Raw genomic sequence first — 9,079 nt, forward strand, 5'->3', positions numbered from 1 at the left:
GATTTAAACCAAACTAGTGCTGTTCTTTTAACTCCTACAAAATATTCAAATCTTCTTAACAGAATATTGTGATCAACCGTATCAAATGCAGAAATGAGATCTAGCAACACAACTACGGATACAAGTCCATAATCTGAGGCCACGAGAATATCATTAGTGACTTTAAGAAGAGCTGTTCCTGTGCTATGATGAGCTCTAAAGCCAGACTGAAATCATTATGGTGTAAATTGTTGCACACTTGTTTGGCAACTGTTTTCACAAGAATTTAAGATAAGAAAGGAAGATTGGATATAGGTCTATAATTGACCAAGTCATCTGGGTCAAGAGACAGTTTCTTAAGTAAAGGTTTAATTACAGCAACCTTGAAAGCCTTTGGTACTTATCCCTGTAACATGAGAGATTAATCACATCTAAAATGAATGGAGGAGAAGCAAAGGGAATACTTCCTTAAATAACCTGGTTGGAAATGGATCTAACAAACACTTAGAAGGCTTAGATGAAGACAATAGCTTTGCTAACTCTGAAAGTTCAACTGGATCAAAGCAGTCTAGACCCGGTTCAGATTCTATGGCAACCTCAGATGCTGGCACACCTTCCAGAGAGAAAACCAATCATAGTTAGAGGAGTGCTAATGATCTTATTTTTAATAGAATCAATCTTATTTATAAAGAATCCCATAAAAACATTAAGTCTATCCATCCTGCAGGTGGGATGGATGGTTTAACAGAGCTATGGCTCTGGGTGAGTTTGTATTAAAAATAAATCTAGAATTATTCTTAGGCATGGGAATCAAATACCAGTTCCTGTTTAGAACCGGTTCCGTATGTTCCAATTCCATGGAACCATTTGACAGCTGGCTTAATGATTCTCTTATCGATTCCAGGCAGCACGACATACATCACCTTTTTTACACAAGTTACGTATACAGCATTCTAAAAGCAATTACGACGTGATCAGGCGTAAGTCTAGAAAAGCAAAACACAAGGCGCTTTGCTATCACTGCAAAGTGGCAATTTCATCCGCACACCTGCGCACAGACAATGGCATACATTTTAACAAATGACGTGTTTTAGTTATGACCAGCATGGATGGCAACTCTGGTGGTAAGTAGCTAGTTTTAAATCACTGGCTGTGCTTCATGTGGTTCCTAGTAAGTCCTTTGCCATTTCTGGAAATAAACCAATTTCCTACCTCTCTTTGGGGTTATTAAGGGAGCATGCGCATGTTTAATTAGAACTACTGATAGTTGGATTCTTACATGATTCCAGCTATTGCAATGGATGTAACGAAACATGCTACGATGCTCATTTATTTAAATCAGGGGGAGATTAGTTTATTTCCAGAAATTTTACAGTAAATCTATTTCATGGAATGGAATCGACAAAGAAACAAATCGTTGCACAGAATCGATAAGGGAATCGGAATCGAAAATCTTATCAGTTCCCAACCCTGATTATTATTATTCTCATGTTGTTCTTATACGGCAGTAAACTGTTTTTCCAGACTAGGTAGGATTCCCATAGGCATCTCTGCAGTTTCCTAGCCTCTTGCTTAAAAGTGTGCAGCTCTGCTTTTAACCAGGGATCCAGCATTCTACTTTAAAAGTTTTTCTTTTTTAAAGGGGCTGTATTGTTTAAGACAGTATGTATAGAACTAGCAACCCCATCACTAAATCTGGGCAAATCCATCCTTTTCAGAGTTACATTGTTTTTTTTTATTAAGTTATCTAAGTTATGCTTTATTTATTCACAAATAGCTGAGTTTTACTTATGAGCTTGAATTAAATGTATGTTACACAAACTACACCAAAGAATGAGCTTTTAGTTTTCAGTCTGATTAATAACCTTCATTATTTGTGTTTTCAGTGATTGCAGAGAAAATCAATTTGGTGTTTATTTGTGCAATAATGTATTTATGGAAATAGATGAAGGAGTGCCTTCATTTATTCTGACATGAACACATGCTGCTCACTGCTTAGCTGTCCTGCCTCTACCATTTAAACCATAATAATCTTTAAATAAACATGGTTATTTATCTTTACAGATGTTCTTTATCCTGTGAAATAAATTTTGATACAGACATGGTTTTCACTGTGGGAGATGCATTCTAAGAGGCATGACTGCAAATCTATAAATGTTCTACACAGCATTCAGCTTTGGCTTCATGACTAGAGCAATTTATTATTTTTCCTACAGAGCTTTGGTCTCCAGCTATGATGGGTAGGCTCTAGCACAAGCAAACAGCTACAGCTGTCATGCAAATCTGCACAGATTTTGCTTGAAAGATGAATCACTGATTTCAACAATCTTGAGGATGCAGTGCTTCACAGTGCTATGTTGGCCAGGAGATGGCGGCAGAGGATTTTTATGTTGACTCTTCAAATTATGATGCTCCATTACCTGAGGCTTACACTGCATAATACCTTCTCCTGAGGGATTTATTTTCTCAATAAAGTATGTCATTCATAAATATAAAGAACATGTACAGTGCAATACAAAAGTATTCATAACCCTTCATCTTCTTTATAACAGTAAAACAACACTGTAGTTTATTTACTTATTTTTTGTGATATTTATGTTGATTTATGTTGTAAATGTTAACCACCTACAAGCACGGATGCAGGTCTGTGGGCCAAGTTCCTTCTAATATTTCATGTGTCATGAGTACACTGAGGACCACTATGGGCAACATCAGATGTACGAACTTTGGCTACATACTGATACACCTGTTTTAAACCAGAGAACATAGCTATTTATGAAATTACAGTGGCAATTCCCTTTAGTTTACTTTTAATATAATTGACTTGGCCCACTTGAAAATAAAATAAAAAACTTATTAATTAGATGTTTCATATGTTACATGTGAGGGTGCTGCTCTGGAAGAAATGAGACTCTCAGATATAACTTTTTGTTCTCATTAAATCATTAATATATTGCAAATATATTGAAAAGAGTGCTGCATCTTCTGATATTGTATACATATATTTCTGTAATTCTTTTTCAATTAAATATTTAAATAGACTGTTTTTTTTAACAATTCTACTAAAGTAATGTATCACATAAAACAAGCTTTTAATGATTAAAATCAATATATATAAAAATCAATAAATGACACTAGTATATAAACAAATGTGACTTAATATTAGACTAGATGCTACGAGAGCCCAAAATAGACAAAGCACACAAACACTTGGATTTTTTCAAAGCGTTTCTTGAAAACTGAACTCGAGTGAGTGGCATTGGCATCTAAGACAGGGAGGTTTGGTCTTATAGTTCAGTTCGAGCCTATAGGGTAGGGATGGTTCCAGCCGGAAGCATGCAAACGCAAAGTGGCGTTTGCTGCACAGAGAGTCCCGGATCGCTGGTCGGAGGACATGCAGGAGATCAGAACAGAGCAGATGAAGGAAGGCAGGATAATCCGGAGGGCAAAGCCAGAGTCAATGTCTGTGATGTGCTCGATAGTCAGAGTCAGGAGGTGAGAGATCCTGGGAGGTGCCAAGGGGGAATCCTGAATGGAGTCGTGTCACAGTTAGAGGTAAGGTACACAGGCAGATATACGGAAGGACTCAGAAGACAGGTCAGGCAAACAGATCAGTTGGGAACAGACAAGCTTAGAGGTCCAGAGGCAGAACATGTGAGGGTCAGGTAATGACAATACAGGAATTCTAGAACACTTCTCATGGCTCGAAAATAATCTGGCACTGATGACTGGTCTGGAGGCTGGTAATATAGTGACTAGTGCAGGTGGATCCGATAAGCAGATAAAAACTGGGCAGAGTTAAGCAGGTGTGCGAGATGAGCAATCAGACCGGACATCAGTGCCAAGATCATGACAATTCATATTTATGTAATTATAATGCTTGAATCTTCCCTGAGGGTTTGTGTTTTACCTGCAATGATGGGTAAATTATCAACCGAGAAACATTTACTTTACTGTCAGGTTACTGTTTTATTTTTCCTCTGCAGAGCCAGACGACCCCGGCAGGGCAGCAACACGCGCAGCTGGGTGTCCCAAAACTGGGCAATTCACAGTTCCTGAAAATGCTGAATTCGACAGCACCTCCTCCATGCCAAGTGTCCAGCTATAGTCCATTAAAAAAACTAAATCTGGACCCCTGACCAGATGCAAAAATCTTCATGTGTTAAATGTGTGGTTACCTATCCCCACAATATAAACTCTGTTGTTGCCATCACTACTGGTATTTTTTATAAAAATCCCCAACTACTGCTGTGTTGTTTAGAAAGGCATTACATCTACCTGTTGATCCCTGTAAACCAAATATCTCATAATTTTCATTGTGAATAAGCAGTCTGGTGAGTTAGTTCACTTATCTTTTTCATCAGTTTTGTCAGATGATCCCATGACCTTCCATCACCCCATCACTGCCAGTGGCTTATTCTCATCTGAAGCAGTGGGCATCCAGTCACTTCCTTAATGGCTGCGCACCCTCTGTCCTTCTGAAGTTTAGGTGTAAAATTAATCTGTGTCCCTTGTAGTGTAATCCTTCCTGTGACTCAAGAAAGGAAGTGTCCAATGTCTCTCCAAACAAAAATCCATTGTACATTTTGAAACGTTTCCATCCATTGTGTAGTCAGAGCTATTCAAACAAAATTAACATGCATGCCACATCTTTTTTTTCCTCCTAAAGGCTAAGATGTTAGTAAACAAACAAAAAGGACAAACATACAGACACAAAAAATGACAATGTTGTGTATTAATCTGCACTAATCCTAAGATAAAATAAAGTTAATGTTTTATAAGTTTAAAGTTGTTTTCCCAAAAACTGTTATAAGAGCAATTCGGGGCTAAAGAGGAGAGAAGCAGAGTGAGTGTGTGTATCAGCTGCAGCTGGGAGTGAGATCTACAGGACAACGCAGGGTTAAGGCCCCTTAGTGATAAGAAAGCACTCGCAATAAAAATGAAATATTTGACATCCCAAGGTAGTCCAGCTCAGCAAAAATCTGGCCATACAAAGGAGTTGTTATTTTCAAAGCACACGGAGCAGTAATGGTCCCATAAAGGGTGATGAGACGAAGGGGGAGCAGTATGGTAGATTGACATAGCTTGAAGCAAGGGCTGACATGTTTTTGACTAAACCGTCATAAGTTTCTGATTTGAATGCACCAGATGTTTTCATGGCCTGAGAGAGTGCTCTCACAAGTATGAGATGTGTCTATGAATGTCACCGTGTTTTGCAGATAAATATCAATGTAACCTTTACCAATGACTGAAATATGTTCTGAAGGTTTTTTTTCCACCGATAAGAAATGTATAAAAGGGAGCTGGTTTCTTCATTTGTTCAGCTTCGGCTCACCAGCTCTGTGTAAATGTGTAGTGTTTAGCAATAAACACTGGACCCGGACTCAGCTGCCCTCTGTCTGAATTTTTTGATCTTTGTTTGAGACTTTTTCTGCTTTTTAAGAACTTTGAATTTTTATAAAACTTAGCTTCAATTTTAAGTCGTCAAGAAGAGAATTATAGGACGACAACAAACATGTAAGACAACAAAAAAACAACCTACGTGGTGTATCCGATTTCTTAAAAAAGTTGTAGGTTCATCATGTCATTCGTTTAATGCCTCTGTCAGCATGACTGCTCTTAATCGGTGTGTAATTCCACCCCAACAAAAGTCCTCGAGCTTCAAACCACCACATCCATCTGCACCTCATAGGTTATATCAGAACCACAGAGGAATTAAAACATACTCAGAGCTTTCCAGAATGGCCTTCAGCCAGGAACAAAACATGCAGCTCACAATCTCTAAACACGTTCTCACACCATCTCTCTGATGTCCTAATCAATGATTCTGATCCAGTCCAGTCATTAACCAAGTCAGTCCAGTCAGTCAGGACCTACTCAAGTCCTTTTAACCCCTCTCTCTCTGGCTGCTCTCAGCCAAGTTGTTCATTTTATTTGCCAGGACTTCTGCACCTGCTGGGAAAATAAGGGTTAATGCACATCTTAAACAAAACACAACGAAGGATGAGATTTCTCCAGCCTGTCCTGGAAGAAAAATGTTACCATTTAAGGAACATAGCCTAAAAAAAAACACATTTCAGCAAAACAATCTCCTCATTCTACTTAACTGGGCCTCCAAATTATCATGCCTGCTCACTGACAGCCTCACTGTCACTATCTACAGGCAGGGCAAAAGTAAATGACCCCTTTGTAATTATTTGTAATTATTTTGTAGAGCTTTGTAATTATTTCATTAGTAAAGTTAGTAAAAGATAAGTGTTAGTAATGAAAAACAGGAGGCTGAAAAACCCAGGGTCAGGTCACATCAGAATTAATTTTAACTCTTGAGTCTTGCTTCTAAAAGTTTGATCCGGCTAACCTGCTCAGCTAGAAAAAAAATACATCTAACTTAAAATAATGTAATGTCCCCATCTGGGATTTTAGTTTTTTTTAAATCTATAATCTATTAATCTAGCGTCTCTCAGCTGCACTCCATACCCAAAAATTATCTCACACCTTACAACAGCAACCTGCTGCAGTCCTGTCAGAGCCTCTCATAGGTGGAGCCTCTGAGCAACATGTTAGATAGGATTACACTTCTGTTATGTCCCCAGAGCTCCTTCTAAATTCTGTAAAAATGCAAATCATATTAATGTCACATCAAAAACTTTTCTAGATCATTTCAAAACGCACCATACACATTCTACCTCACATGCGTTCAACATTTAGGACAGACAGACAGAAATTGGCCACATAAAGTTTGCTTAATCCATCAGTAACAATTTTTTTTTGATCGATCTTCATAGAGGAATTTTCCCAATTTCAACAAAAACAAAAAAATCATAATCTCTTCACCAGTCCGGTCTTAAGACTTCTGCACCAGTGCTTTTCAGCCTAATTTAGGATCCTTGTTAAACTCCATGTGCACATTTATAAAAACTAACGTTAGACATCAGGATAAGTTTTCACACCGAATTATTTCCATCCATGCCTTTTGGGTCCGACCCCATGGCTAATCCAGACACAAAAGCTCTAACTCTTTTCGGTGGGGGTTTAAGTTGTTTCTTCTTAAAGAATTTCATAAGGTATTCATCTTTAAAGAAACTGCAAAGCCAGGATCTCCTGTTTACAAGACAGGCACTTTGACCAACTAAGCAACAGCGCCATTTGCATACAGAAAATGAATTTTTTTCTAAACCAAAATGTGTAACAAAAAACATGCGAACAAATTCAATGCTTACTAAACTTGTAAGGTAGATTTACATAAAAAGAGGTCAGGCACTGCTGGGATTTGAACCCAGGATCTCCTGTTTACTAGACAGGAACTTTGACCAACTAAGCCACAGCGCCTAAACTTTGTAAGAAAATACTGACTCCTCAAGAACTTCACACAAGACATATGTAAACGTCTTGTACTCTATGACATATGGAAATGTCTTGTATGAGACAAAAAATGTATTGCTACCAGCCATACGCAGCAGTTATTTGAATCAATTTTCAAAGAATTTCATAAGGTATTCATCTTTAAAGAAACTGCAAAGCCAAAATCATTTGCTGGTAATGTTTTTGCATCATCTGAGCCAGAAGGATGCTGAGGGTAATAAGATTCTGCCACGACCGACTAAGTGTTGAAACAGACAAGGCACTTACATAAAAATGGATACAGAAGCACTGGTCCAGGACTTCACTGGAAAAGAGAGAAAAGTTCAAGGTAAGTACCAATAGCAGCTGCTTTAAAGGCATGATTCGGAGATTAAGCACAGCTTAGCAGATGAGATATAAGCTACAATTCAAGTGTTTGAGGTCTCAAAGTACAGTGCACTTTGCATGTGACATTTTGCTACTTTGTCGCCTTTTGGGAAAATGCAGGACAAGGAAATGATTGTTTATAAGTTTGAGTGTTCCGCCATATGAACAAACTGGTTCCTATCATTGAGCTGCAGATGGCTGAAAAGGACCAACTCCGAAATATGAAGGGTAGATGATATTTCTCCATGAGGTTCTTAAAGATGTTTTACAAGAAGACTAAACATCATGACCAGCAAATTCTGGATGCTTAGTTAAAAGGGACTGCTGGGATTTGAACCCAGGATCTCCTGTTTACAAGACAGGTACTTTGACCAACTAAGCAACAGCGCCATTTGCATACAGAAAATACATTTTTTTCGAAACCAAAAAATTGTGTAACAAAAAAACATGCGAACAAATTCAACGCTTACTAAACTTGTCAGCTAGATTTACATCAAAACAGGTCAAGCACTGCTGGGATTTGAACCCAGGATCTCCTGTTTACTAGACAGGCACTTTGACGAACTAAGCCACAGTGCCTAAGCCTTGTAAGGAAATGCTGACTCCACAAGAAATTCACACAAGACATATGGAAATGTCTTGTACTCTAAAGCATGAAATAGTAACAACGCTAGAGGTCAAATTCAGATTTTCTGCTACGAGGCACAGATTAATTTTTAAATATGACCTATTCCACTTAACAGACAGATGCTTATACATCCTGACATAACTGTCTTATATAGTGACCATTTTGCATTTTTTTTTTTTTAAGAAGTGTACTGTAAAGATCCAGCCACAGCTCAGGTCTATGCCGAGCGAAAGCGTCACAAAGTTAGATGTCTTTAGTTCTTTACTTATGAAATATTAGCTCAGCAACATGAGACAAAAAATTAATTGCTACCAGCCATACTCAGCAGTTATTTGAATCGATTTTCAAAGAATTTCATAAGGTATTCATCTTTAAAGAAACTGCAAAGCCAAAATCATTTGCTGGTAATGTTTTTGCATCATCTGAGCCAGGAGGATGCTCAGGGTTAATAAGATTCTGCCACGGCTGACTCGGTGTTGAAACAGACAAGGCACTTACATAAAAATGGATACAGAAGCACTGGTCCAGGACTTCACTGGAAAAGAGAGAAAAGTTCTAGGTAAGTACCAATAGCAGCTGCTTTAAAGGCATGATTTGGAGAATAAGCAACAGCTTAGCAGATGAGATATAAGCTACAATTCAAGTGTTTGAGGTCTCAAAGTACAGTGCACTTTGCACCTGACATTTGCGACTTTGTCGCCTTTTTGGGAAAAAGCAGGACAAGGAAAGATGTTTATAAGTTTG

General features: G+C 38.1%; 2 non-coding genes across 2 annotated transcripts; both read right to left on the minus strand.

Annotated features, from left to right (window-relative positions):
• Positions 1–7,234: 7,234 nt before the first annotated feature.
• On the minus strand, positions 7,235–7,308 carry trnat-agu. Its single transcript has one exon. It is a non-coding gene; the product is annotated as a tRNA-Thr (tRNA).
• A 715-nt stretch (positions 7,309–8,023) lies between these two features.
• trnat-ugu lies at positions 8,024–8,097 on the minus strand. Its single transcript has one exon. It is a non-coding gene; the product is annotated as a tRNA-Thr (tRNA).
• Positions 8,098–9,079: the final 982 nt, after the last annotated feature.

Source organism: Cyprinodon tularosa, unplaced genomic scaffold, assembly GCF_016077235.1.
Source record: "Cyprinodon tularosa strain WSP-4 unplaced genomic scaffold, ASM1607723v1 ctg589, whole genome shotgun sequence".
Taxonomy (NCBI): Eukaryota; Metazoa; Chordata; class Actinopteri; order Cyprinodontiformes; family Cyprinodontidae; genus Cyprinodon; species Cyprinodon tularosa.